Here is a 12,232-nt window from a genome sequence, read left to right as displayed (position 1 = left end):
GTGAAATGTGCTAAGATAGCATCGACTGCAGTGGTTTGGAACTTCCTCCTGCGTTAGTATTAGATATATCTGCAGTTTTGCTTGTAGGAAGGTAAAAATGTATACTTTCAAATTCCATAAATATATCAATTAAAACAAATTTGTATTTTTTGCTGTGAAAGCCACAAAATAGGTTTAGGCTTGATAGGGAAGTAAATATTACATATATTTAAATTTCCCATCAACGTTTTAAGAATGCTTTTAAACTGTCTTTTCTCCATGGTTTCAGAATTAAAAAAAAAATTTTTTCATAGATCTTCTGAAAGATGACTTTTGGTATATTTTGCTTGCATGAGGGCCAGAAATGAATAGGAAGAGTCTGCACTTTTGAATCAGAGGTGATTTGCCTCAATCTCATCCTATAGAGTGCCTTGGACAAATATGCTGGTAACCTCAATTTTCCAATCTGGAAAACTGATATATTGACAGTGATCTCTTTTGAAATCTATCCTTGCAGTGGGATGATAAGGATTGCAAAGTGATAAAAGAAAGGTTTTTGGTTTTTAATGGGTCAGTGGTGGAAGCAAGGAAGAATAGCCAAACTGTACTTGGCTGATTTTAGTATAAAAGAAGATCTTACAGCCAAGTCCTTACAAATTTTTAATCAGAAATAAGTTCCATATTAAGTACATTTAGCTTTCTAAGTTTTCAGTCACAGAAAAACATGAATAATTTTGTTCCAAATGGACTGGTCAAAGCAACACAAACAAATGTACAAGTAACAGTAAGTTGATGCCATTAGTAGGATCTACAATTTCAATAACCATAAATAATTTTTTCTGTGGTACTATGATGGTTTTGTTGTGGCTGTTGTACATTATTTAAAAGCAAGATATAATTGCTATTATTCATAAACCATTTTTATTATGCTTGAAACAAAACAAACCACTATTTTGTTTAAGAGATGGTTAACTAAGGCAGAATTAAGAGTCGTACTTTCTGTTCCATGACTCTGGTGAGAATCTATGGAAAGAACGGAGAGGGGCCATAGGCCTTTAACAAGTTCTCAGAAAAAGTGGCCACTCGTAATTCTGGATTTATTTTAACCTATGTGTGCATGATCATTGTGTTGTGGAGAATGTGAATCCACCAGGGATCTGCCTTCTGCCCTGCTCATAGAGCTCTTACCGGCTTGCTGTAATGTAGACAGCTGAAGCTCAGTCCTAGAGGTAGCGAAGAATCCTATATCCTTGGAAAATTCCGTTGCAAGGACTCCAGCATGATTTTCTTCTGGTAAACATTTGCCTCAGGCAGACCAAGCCTGTTAACCAGAATACATTAATAACCTCAGTTCAGAGCAGTTAATACTTTATGGTCATTTGGGCCTGAAGACATCTCCCCATACAACACTGGTACATACTACTTTTAGGGTTACCAACAGCCTGGAGAGAAAGCATCTTGTCCCTTTAATAAAGGCTTAATAGGATGCTAGTTTTCAGGTTATGCTGTTTGCCTCCATGCCATAAGCCACTTACCCCATTTCAGTCTGGTTTCAGATCTGAGTTTGGTACCAAATCAGCTTTAGTAGGATTGGCAGATGATTTTTGTTTAAAGTTGGACAGGGAACAATTTTCCCTGTTCATACTGTTAGACCTGGGGAGGGAGGGGGGGGAGGGGGGCTCCCTCTTGGGTATCCTGCCCCTCCAGGGAAAGTGTATGCGCAATACATAGCCTCTCCTTTCCCGGTGTAGTGAACGCCGCGTGGTCACTGTCCGGCTATGCCTGGCAGATGGTCACTGCAATGGCCTCTCCTGCATTACTGCATCCGTGGCAACACCTTCCCACTGGTCCCCCCCCCCCGTTTCTCACAGAGTTTGCCACATCATGGTGCGACCGAATGTCCGGCGGTATAACCGGATGGGCAGGCTGGGCTCACCAACGTCGCCAGCCAAGAGAAGGAAAACTCTATCATCAAACCCGGGCAGATAGAGCTCGTTAATGTAACACCTACCACCTGGAGGACTCGCGGCCGGCGTCCCGGCTTACTGGGCCATGGCAGATGACCCCAAGGTGAAAGGGTGGAGCCAGTACCGCACACACTGCGCTTCACCTAAAAATTCCTCTGCGCAGGCCGGAAGGGGCATCCACTGTTAGACCTCTCAGCAGCCTTTGAAACAGTTAACCACTCCATTCTTTGACACGAATATGGAGTTGGTATTAAGGGCGTAGCTCTTTGATGGTTTCAGCCTTTCCTGTCTGAACAGACCCAGAGAGACTCCACCAGAGCTGAGGAATCAACTAGGTGGACTTCGTCTTGTGGAATGCCACCGAGTTCTATTCTTTCATCAATGCCCTTTAATATATATATATGAGGCCACTGAATGAGATGCTGCAGAGTTTGGGGCTGGGTGTCATCAGTGTGCAGGTGTGCATTATCCAAGCCTCCAGATGCAGCAGCCTTGGTTCTAAACTGGTACTTTGAGGCTATGGGCAGGTGGCTAAGGAAGAACCAGCTGAATCTGAATCCAGACAAGGCAGGCAATGATGGTAAGGAAGGTGGATATTCTAGAGGGCTTGGATTCACTTGTCCAAATGGAATCAAGTTGGCTTTTTGAGGGCAGGTTAAGAGTGTGGGAGTTCTAATGGATCCAGCCCTATTCTTCAAAATGCAGGTTGGCATGGTGACCTGGAGCATCTTATAACAACTGTATTTGATTTGCCAACTCTCGTTGCTTTGACTCAGCTGATCTGGCTACCTTGATCCATGCTTCTGTAACCTCATGATTGGATTACTGCAATGTGCTCTGTGTGGGCTTCCCTTGAAGAGAACTCAAAAACTACAATTGGTCCAGAATTGGCAGTTGAGCTATTGTCCGTGACTGGTTTCTGGAACCATACGTTACCTGTTTTGAAGCAGCTACATTGGCTGCCAGTCTGTTTCTGAGTTTAATTAAATGAGCTGATTATGACTTTTACAAACCTTCGTGAGCTTGGACCCACATATTTGAAGGGCCAATCCTTCCATATGTCCCTGTGCACCAGCTATGGTCCTCAGGAAGTCTATTCCCATAGGAAAGGTATCCCACCACTTAGGCTTGCCCAACTGGGGCATTGACTAGAGCAAGGGTGGCCAAACTTGCTCAACTTAAGAACCACATAGAATAAATGTCTGATGTTTGAGAGTTGCGATATATTAATGAGGCAGGCAGGCCGGAAGGAAGGAAAAAATAGGAAGGGAGGGGGAAGTGGAAAAAAATCAACTTTAACTTCAGATGCATTTTCTGAGCTGCCAGCTGGCTTGGCTTGGAGAAGTGATTAAAGAGACAAATGCCTTCTCCAAGCTGGCCAGTGGATGGATAGGAGCTTTTGTGGCTCCTCAGTTTGGCCACCCCTGGACTAGAGCACTGGCTTTCTCCATTGTAGCTCCAGCTCTGTGGAATGGGCTCCCTGAAGAGGGGAGGCGGGGGGATCCCTCTTTGGAGATCTTCGGGAAGAGCTGTAAGGCATGCTTATTTGCCAGGGCTTTTGAGGGGGGGGGGGGGTTGAATGGCAGGCATCTTTTAAGGGGGGAGAGATTTGGGGTTTGCTATTTTATTTTGGTTTTAACTGAACATTTTCAACTATTATTGTAAGCTACCTTGAACCATGAGGAAAGTCAAGAGGTAAAAGCTGCTTTCCCATTCCCATACATTGAGCTTGCAGTAAATGGACAGAACATTTTTTTTCCCTCCTGATTGTTGGCAACCCTATGAGTTACGTTCTTTTTAAAATTGCTCTCAAGGGAAAGACAAACATGATCTTTGGCTATTTGATCTTTGGCTTAGATCTTCGGCAGGAGGACAAATGGACTTTAATGAAAGAGCTCATTTAGGTAGTCTGGGAAGAGGCCCCCTTCAAAGTTCTTGCCTGGCATTGTTAAACCAGGAGGGTTTGATTGAAGTCTGCTCGGCGGGGGGGAGAGATTTCTCAGTTCGACTCGGAAAAACAAACAGGCAAAACAACAACCACCCAACTCTCAGTGGAATGTCTCAAGGGGGAGAGAATGCTAGCAGGCTGCAGCTGGGGAGGATCTGGTGCCGATGGCTACTTCTAGGCGGGTTGATGTGCCGGGCCTCTATCAAATTGCATACTGGGAGTTAACAGGAGTGGATTGCTATGCAAAGAGAGTGCTGTTGAGAGAAAACAATGCACAGGCTTTCCAACCGAAAGTGAAAGAACATAAGAGAAGCCAATGTTGGATCAGGCGAATGGCCCATCCAGTCTAACACTCTGTGTCACACAGCACACAGTAGTCAAAAAAGCCAGGCACCATCAGGAGGTCCATCAGTGGTGCCAGGACGCTAGAAGCCCTCCCACTGTGCCCCCCCCCCCCGCAAGCACCAAGAATACAGAGCACCACTGCCCCAGACAGAGAGTTCCAACAACACTCTGGGGAGGGACGGTGGCTCAGTGGTAGAGCATCTGCTTGTTAAGCAGAAGGTCCCAGGTTCAATCCCTGGCATCTCCAAAAAGGGTCCAGGCAAATAGGTGTGAAAAACCTCAGCTTGAGACCCTGGAGAGCCGCTGCCAGTCTGAGAAGACAATACTGACTTTGATGGACCAAGGGTCTGATTCAGTAGAAGGCAGCTTCATATGTTCATTTGTACCCTTTGACTAATAGCCACTGACGGACCTCCGCTCCATATGTTTATCCAATCCGCTCTTGAAGCTGTCTACGCTTGCAGCTGTCACCACCTCCTGTGGCAGTGAATTCCATGTGTTAATCACCCTTGGGTGAAGAAGTACTTCCTTTTATCAGATCTAACCTGACTGCTCAACAATGTCATTGAATGTAAGTTCTCAGATTGTGAGAAAGGGAGAAAAGTACCTTTTTCTCTACCTTCTCTATCCCATCCATAATCTTGTAAACCTCTATCATGTCACTCCTCACATGATGTTTCTTCAAGCTAAAGAGCCTCAAGCGTTTTAACCTTTCTTCGTAGGGAAAGTGTTCCAACCATTTAATCATTCTAGTTGCCCTTTTCTTCACTTTTTCCAATGCTATAATATCTTTTTTGTGCGGTGACCAGAATTGTACACAGTATTCCAAATGAGGTCTCATTATCGATTTACACAGGGGCGTTATGATACTGGCTGATTTGTTTTCAATTCTCTTCCTAATCATTCCCAGCATAGCATTGGCCTGTTTTATTGCAGTCGCACACTGTCTCAACATTTTCAGTGAGTCATCTACCATGACCCAAAGATCTCTCTCTTGGTCAGTCTCTGCCAGTTCACATCCCATCAACGTGTATTTATAGTTAGGATTTTTGGCCCCAACGTGCATTACTTTGCACTTGGTCACATTGAACCTCCTTTGCCATGTTGATGCCCATTTGCCAGCCTCGACAGATTCCTTTGGAGTGCCTCACAATCCTCTATGGTTCTCATCACCCTGATCAATTTAGTGTCATCTGCAAACTTAGACACTTCACTACTTACTCCTAGCTCCAAATCATTAATGAACAAGTTATAGAGCATCTGACCCCTACTGAGCCCTGCGGTACCCCACTGCTTACCACCCTCCACTGTGAAAATTGCCCATTTATATTCACTCTCTGTTTCCTATTAATTAGCCAGTTTTTGATCCACAAGAGGACTTGTCCTTTTGCCCCATGACTCTTGAGCTTACTAAGTAGCCTTTGATGAGGAACTTTATCAAAAGCTTTCTGGAAGTCAAGGTAAACAACATCTATTAGGTCCCCTTTTTCCACATGTTTATTAACCCCCTCGAACTCTAACAGGTTAGCGAGACAAGATCTTCCCTTACAGAACCCATGCTCAGTCTTCCTCAATAACTTTTGTTCATCAATGTGCCTGCTAATTGTCTTTTTAATAACAGTTTCTACCAACTTTCCCGGTATTGAAGTCAGACCGACTGGCCTGTTATTTCCCGGATCTCCTCGGGAACCATTTTTAAAGATGGGGGTGATATTTGCTACCTTTGAGTCCTCAAGAGTGGAGGCAGATTTCAATGAAAGATTACATATTTTTGTCAGGAGATTCGCAATTTCACCTTTGAGTTCTTTCAGAACTCTTGTATGTATGCCATCTGGACCTGGTGACTTACCAGTTTTTAAATTGTCTATCAGTCGTAGGAACTCCTCTCTCATCACCTCAATCTGACTCAGGTCTTTCAACACCTCTCCCAAAATCAGTGGTTCTGTAGTGGGCAAACACTTCTCATCTTCCACAGTGAAGACAGAGGCAAAAAATGCATCCAGCTTCTCAGCCATCTCCCTATCATCCTTCGGTAATCCTTTTACCCCTTGGTCATCCAAGGGCCCCACTGCCTCCCTGACTGGTTTTCTGCTTCTAATGTATTTGAAGAAATTTTTATTGTTGGTCATTATGTTTTTTGCAATATTCACTCATAGTCCCTACTTGATCACAGACGTGCTTGTTAGTTGCCACAGTCTGTGTTCCCTTTTATTAACCTGACTTGGACTAGCTTTCCACCGCTTAAAGGAATCCTTCTTACCTTTTATATCTTCCATTACTTTGTTTGTTAGCATGCAGGCTTTTTAAATACCTATTTCCTGACTTGTGGTATATATTTTATCTGAGTTTCTAGGATTGTAGTTTTAAATAGCCTCCAAGCTTCCCCAAAGGTTTTGGCTGTATTTACCTTTCCTTTCCGTTTCCTCTTCACGTGCCTCCTCATCTCAGAGAATTTACCCCTTTTAAAGTTAAAAGTGGTTGTGCTTGTCTTTTTGGACAACTCCCTATTTATACAAATAGTGAAATCAACAACATTATGATGTCTGCTCCCAAGCAGTGCAATCACTTTTACACCTCTCACCAGGTCTTGGGCATTACTTAGGACCACTCTCAATCTCTTTCTCCTGACCGGAACACATATTGACCCAATCAATGTGCGGGTAGTTAAGATCACCTATTATGACACAGTTTTTACATTTAGCTGCTATATTTAATTCTGTCAGCATTTTATAATCATCTATCTTTTGATCCGGTGGGCAATAACAAACTGCCAGAGTTAAACTTCCTTTTGGGCCCACTATTTCAACCCAAAGCATTTCTAGAAGGGAATCTAATTCCCCACCTCCAACCTTTCCCTTCTTATCCTTTCGATATAATTTATATCCAGGAATCACCGTGTCCCACTGATTCTACTCATTCCACCAAGTTTCTGAAATACCCACAATGTCTATATTTCCCCCCAACACTAAGCATTCCAGCTCCCTGATTTTACCTCTGACACTTCTAGCATTTGTATATAAACATCTATAATTTCCCAGGCAAGTTAGGCCCGCAACCTTCCTCCTGCTTCCTCGAGACTTTGCCAGGCAGTTCATACTGTTTGTCACCATCTTGGTGGACAACTCTATTCCATTGCCTGACAGAAAAGTAACAGCTAACCCGTCATCTCTTTGAGATTAGTCATCCCGAACCAGAGACATTTCATCTCCTATCAGCTTTTCCCCAAGATTCAGTTTAAAAACTGCTTTGGCACCTTTTTGATTTTAAGCACCAGCAGCCTGGTTCCTTAGGCTTCCCAATCCCCGGGTCTCAGAGGGGGATCCCCCGGTTTTACAGGCTTCCCCCCTCCCCCAGCCAGCTGGCCGGCGGGGGAAGCCCCGCCCCCAGAGCCATCATGCACCTCTATGAACGATTCCCATAGGGATTGAAGGGGAATTGATCCGCGGGTATTGGGGGCTCTGGGGGGCCTGTTTTCTGAGATAGAAACACCAAATTTTCAGTATAGCATCTAGTGCCTCTCCCCAAAATACCTCCCAAGTTTCAAAAAGATTGGACCAGGGGGTCCAATTCTGGGAGCCCCAAAAGAAGGTGCCCCTATCCTTCATTATTTCCTATGGAAGGAAGGCATTTAAAAAATTTGTGCAGTCCCTTTAAATGTGATGGCCAGAACTCCCTTGAAGTTCAATTATGCTTGTCACACCCTTGCACTTGGCTCCGCCCCCAATGTCTCCTGGCTCCACCCCCAAAGACTCCTGGCTCCACCCCCAAAGTCCCCAGATATTTCTTAAATTGGACTTGGCAACCCTATGGTTCCTTCTGGGGACAAGTGGAGACCATCTCTTTTGTACAGATCCTGCTTGTTCCAGAAAGCATCCCAGTGCCTAATAGATGTGAACCCTTTCTCCCTACACCATTGTCCCATCCACTTATTGGGACTCCTAATTTGTGCCTGACTCTCCAGCCCTGCTTGTGAAGCAGGTAGCACTTCTGAGAAGGCTACCATGGAGGTCCTGGCCTTGAGTCTGCTGCATAGCAGCCTAAATTTTTCCTCCAGGATCTTACAACTGTATTTCTCCACATTATTGGTGTCGACAGGTACCACAACCACTGGCTCCTCCCCAGCACTGTCTATCAGCCTATTTACAACACGTGTAATGTCCGCTACCTTCGCACCAGGCAGGCAAGTCACCATATGGTCAGCACGCGGTTTTGCTACCCAGTTTTCTACTTAGTCTAAGGATCAAATCACCAACTACTAAGGGAGCCACACACTTTTTTCTAAGGTCTCCTTTACCATAAAGACTTCAGTTGCCAGATGCTTCTACAAATTCAATAGCAAAACATTTTCAAGATATTAGGGTTTGTAGAATCTTTCGGGATCAAGTGCCGTGTTCTACTGGAGAAAGTTTTCCTTCCAGACGTTTCGTTCTCAGCTGCAGAGAACATCCTCAGTGGCGTTGCAGCCGGAGCAGGCGCTCAGACCTTCTTGGCTGCTGTGCATTGAGTGGGGCCAGGGCTGCTGGAGAGCTGCTATTTGTAGGCTGGAGGGGGTGTGATGAAAGGGCAATTGGTTTGTGGATGAGCCCATTGTTTGGTGGGGCTTCCTGGAAGGGTAGTGATAAGGAAACTGGCAGTTGAATGTGACCATTGTTCCGTGTTAATTGGTGGGAGGGTTGGAAGGGGTTTGAAGATAAGGAAGATGGTTGTTGACTGTGCTGATTGTTCTGTGGAATTTGCTGGTTGTTCTGACCACATCATCCACTTTGAAAGAATTGAAGTCCTTTCTACGGTCTCGCATTATCATACCCGCCTGAACAGAGAAGCTATTGAGATTTACAAACACCAGCACAATTTTAACAGAAAGGAAGAAGGCATTTTCATCCACCAATCTTGGTACCCAGCTCTGCAAAACACCATACAGACTATAAATTGCAGGAAGTCTCAGAACAACCAGCAATTAACATGGAACAATGGTCACATTCAACAGCCAGTTTCCTTATCACTACCCTTCCAGGAAGCCCCACCAAACAATGGGCTCATCCACAAACCAATTGCCCTTTCATCACACCCCCTCCAGCCTAGAAATAGCAGCTCTCCAGCAGCCCTGGCCTCACTCAATGCACAGCAGCCAAGAAGGTCTGAGCGCCTGCTCCGGCTGCAACGCCACTGAGGATGTTCTCTGCAGCTGAGAATGAAACGTCTGGAAGGAAAACTTTCTCCAGTAGAACACAGCACTTGATCCCGAAAGATTCTACAAACCCTAATGATGTTACCAGCCATGAAAACCTGAAATCTTTGATTTTCAAGATAACATGATCCATAAGGTTATTAGTACAAGGTGAATTTTTCATAGAATGATGTTTGCTTAATTACATGCAGGGCTCTTGTCTGGAAATACTCATGCCATAATAAGCTTGCAATCAAGATGGTTTTCAGACAAGTGATACAGCACCTGCAGGCCACACAGTCTTTGTTCTGTTCCTCATATTGATCTCCAGTAGACCAAACTAAAGGTCATAGGATTGACAGGTCCCCTTGGCCATTGGCAAGGGGTGCAGAGTTGGGAAATTCTTGGAGTTTGAGGTGGAACCTGGAGAGAACAGGGACTTCAGAGAGCCAGTTTGGTGTAGTGGTTAAGTGTGCGGACTCTTATCTGGGAGAACCGGGTTTGATTCCCCACTCCTCCACTTGCAGCTGCTGGAATGGCCATGGGTCAGCCATAGCTCCGGCAGAGGTTGTCCTTGAAAGGGCAGCTGCTGTGAGAGCCCTCTCCAGCCCCACCCACCTCACAGGATATCTGTTGTCGGGGAGGAAGGTAAAGGGGATTGTGAGCCACTCTGAGACTCTTCGGAGTGGAGGGCGGGATATAAATCCAATATCTTCTTCTTCAGTGGGGCACAATTTCATAGAGTCCATCCTCCAAAACATCCATTTCTCCAGGGTACTGATCTCTGTAGTCTGCAGATGAGCTGTAATTCCTGGAGATCCCCAGGCCCCAGTTGAAGGCTGACATCCCTACCAAGGGACTAGCAAGGTACAATTCAAACAAGTGACCATTGTTCAAAGCCCCTATAATTTAGCCCCTCTTTTTCTTTTTTTATGTTTCCTGCTCTTCCAGTTTCAGATTGAATCGTGCAACCAGCAATGTGGGGAACTGCACTCCAAACATTCCTTGAGTCTATAAGATGCCACAATGGCCTTTGATGTCTGTCTTTTTTCTGTTATCCAAGTAATGACACCCTTATTTCTGGGATTCATTTTGTATGAATTCTCATTCTCACTATAAATGGCTTAGGAATCCTGTCAAAGTTTGGAATCCCAGGCCTTGCATTTAAATTTACCGAGCTTGTAACAGACGATTCTGGGGCGGGGAGGACATTGCTCCCCAAAGTTTTACTGCTTGTAATTGTAAATTGAGACTATTAATGATGCATGCATTCCTCAGACTAGACACTGCAAAAAGGCAGTTGTTGTGTTGGTACATGTTCCTTGGTTGCTGAAAATGATCTGGAATTTAAATGGAATGGATGCAATTTACAGAACAAGTCCTTAGCTCGTCAGTCTTCTGTCCTACAATGTAAAAGTTGAGAAACTTCACCTACGCTACAAGGGCAGGGCATGCAAATTCATAATAAAATGCAAAGTGTGAATTCAACCCTTGGGAGAGAAATCTTAGCAATGCAGTTTTTAGACAAATTGCCTTCAAGAAAACTAGTCAATTTAACATTTCATCAAACCAGCCCATAGGTTTTTAATTTATTCATTCTGAGCAGGGTCACAATGAACCATTCCATCCTTTGTAACATTCATTCCGCCCAGATAAATACTATAATTTCCAAGTAGTGGTGTGAGAATGTGTTCCTCATGGATAGATAAGATGCCATGCAACATCTCCTTAGCTCTCCTAAGGAGAGCCAGTTTGGTGTAGTGGTTAAGTGCACGGACTCTTATCTGGGAGAACTGGGTTTGATTCCCCACTCCTCCACTTGCACCTGCTAGCATGGCCTTGGGTCAGCCATAGCTCTGGCTAGGGTTGCCAATCCCCAGGTGGGGGCAGGGGATCACCCGGTTTGGAGACCCTTCCCCCGCTTTAGGGCCGTCAAAGCGGGGGGAAGGGAGGGAAATGTCTGCTGGGAACTCGGTTATTCCCTATGGAAATTTATTCCCATAGAAAATCATGAAGAATTCATCCGCAGGTATCTGGGGCTCTGGGGGGGCTGTTTTTTGGGGTAAAGGCACCAAATTTTCAGTATAGCATCTAGTGCCTCTCCCCAAAATACCCTCCAAGTTTCAAAAAGATTGGACCAGGGGGTCCAATTCTATGAGTCCCAAAAGAAGGTGCCCCTATCCTTCATGATTTCCTATGGAAGAAAGGGATTGAAAAGGTGTGCTGTCCCTTTAAATGTGATGGCAAGAACTCCCTTGGAGTTCAGTTATGCTTGTCACAGCCTTGATCTTGGCTCCAACCCAATGTCTCCTGGCTCCACCCCCAAAGTCCCCAGATATTTCTTGAATTGGACTTGGCAACCTTAGCTCTGGCAGAGGTTGTCCTTGAAAGGGCAGCTGCTGTGAGAGCCCTCTCCAGCCCCACCCACCTTGCAGGGTGTCTGTTGTGGGGGAGGAAGGAGAAGGAGATTGTGAGCCGCTCTGAGACTCTTCAGAGTGGAGGGTGGGATATAAATCCAATATCTTCATCTACCTCCCAGGGTGTCTGTTGTGGGGGAGGAAGGGGAAGGAGATGGTGAGCCGCTCTGAGATTCTTCGGAGTGGAGGGCGGGATAGAAATCCAATATCTTCATCTACCTCACAGGGTGTCTGTTGTGGGGGAGGAAGGGAAAGGAGATTGTGAGCCGCTCTGAGACTCTTCGGAGTGGAGGGCAGGATATAAATCCAATATCTTCATCTACCTCACAGGGTGTCTGTTGTGGGGGAGGAAGGGAAAGGAGATTGTGAGCCGCTCTGAGACTCTTCGGAGTGGAGGGAGGGAAATAAA

The 12,232-nt window shown here is 45.1% G+C and overlaps 1 non-coding gene across 1 annotated transcript; it reads left to right on the top strand.

Annotated features, from left to right (window-relative positions):
- Positions 1-4,419: 4,419 nt before the first annotated feature.
- Positions 4,420-4,486, top strand: TRNAN-GUU (transfer RNA asparagine (anticodon GUU)). The gene has a single exon. It is a non-coding gene; the product is annotated as a tRNA-Asn (tRNA).
- The last annotated feature ends 7,746 nt before the right edge of the window (positions 4,487-12,232 follow it).

This window comes from Heteronotia binoei, chromosome 5, assembly GCF_032191835.1.
Source record: "Heteronotia binoei isolate CCM8104 ecotype False Entrance Well chromosome 5, APGP_CSIRO_Hbin_v1, whole genome shotgun sequence".
Classification (NCBI taxonomy): Eukaryota; Metazoa; Chordata; class Lepidosauria; order Squamata; family Gekkonidae; genus Heteronotia; species Heteronotia binoei.
This window is presented reverse-complemented; position numbering and strand designations above follow the sequence as displayed.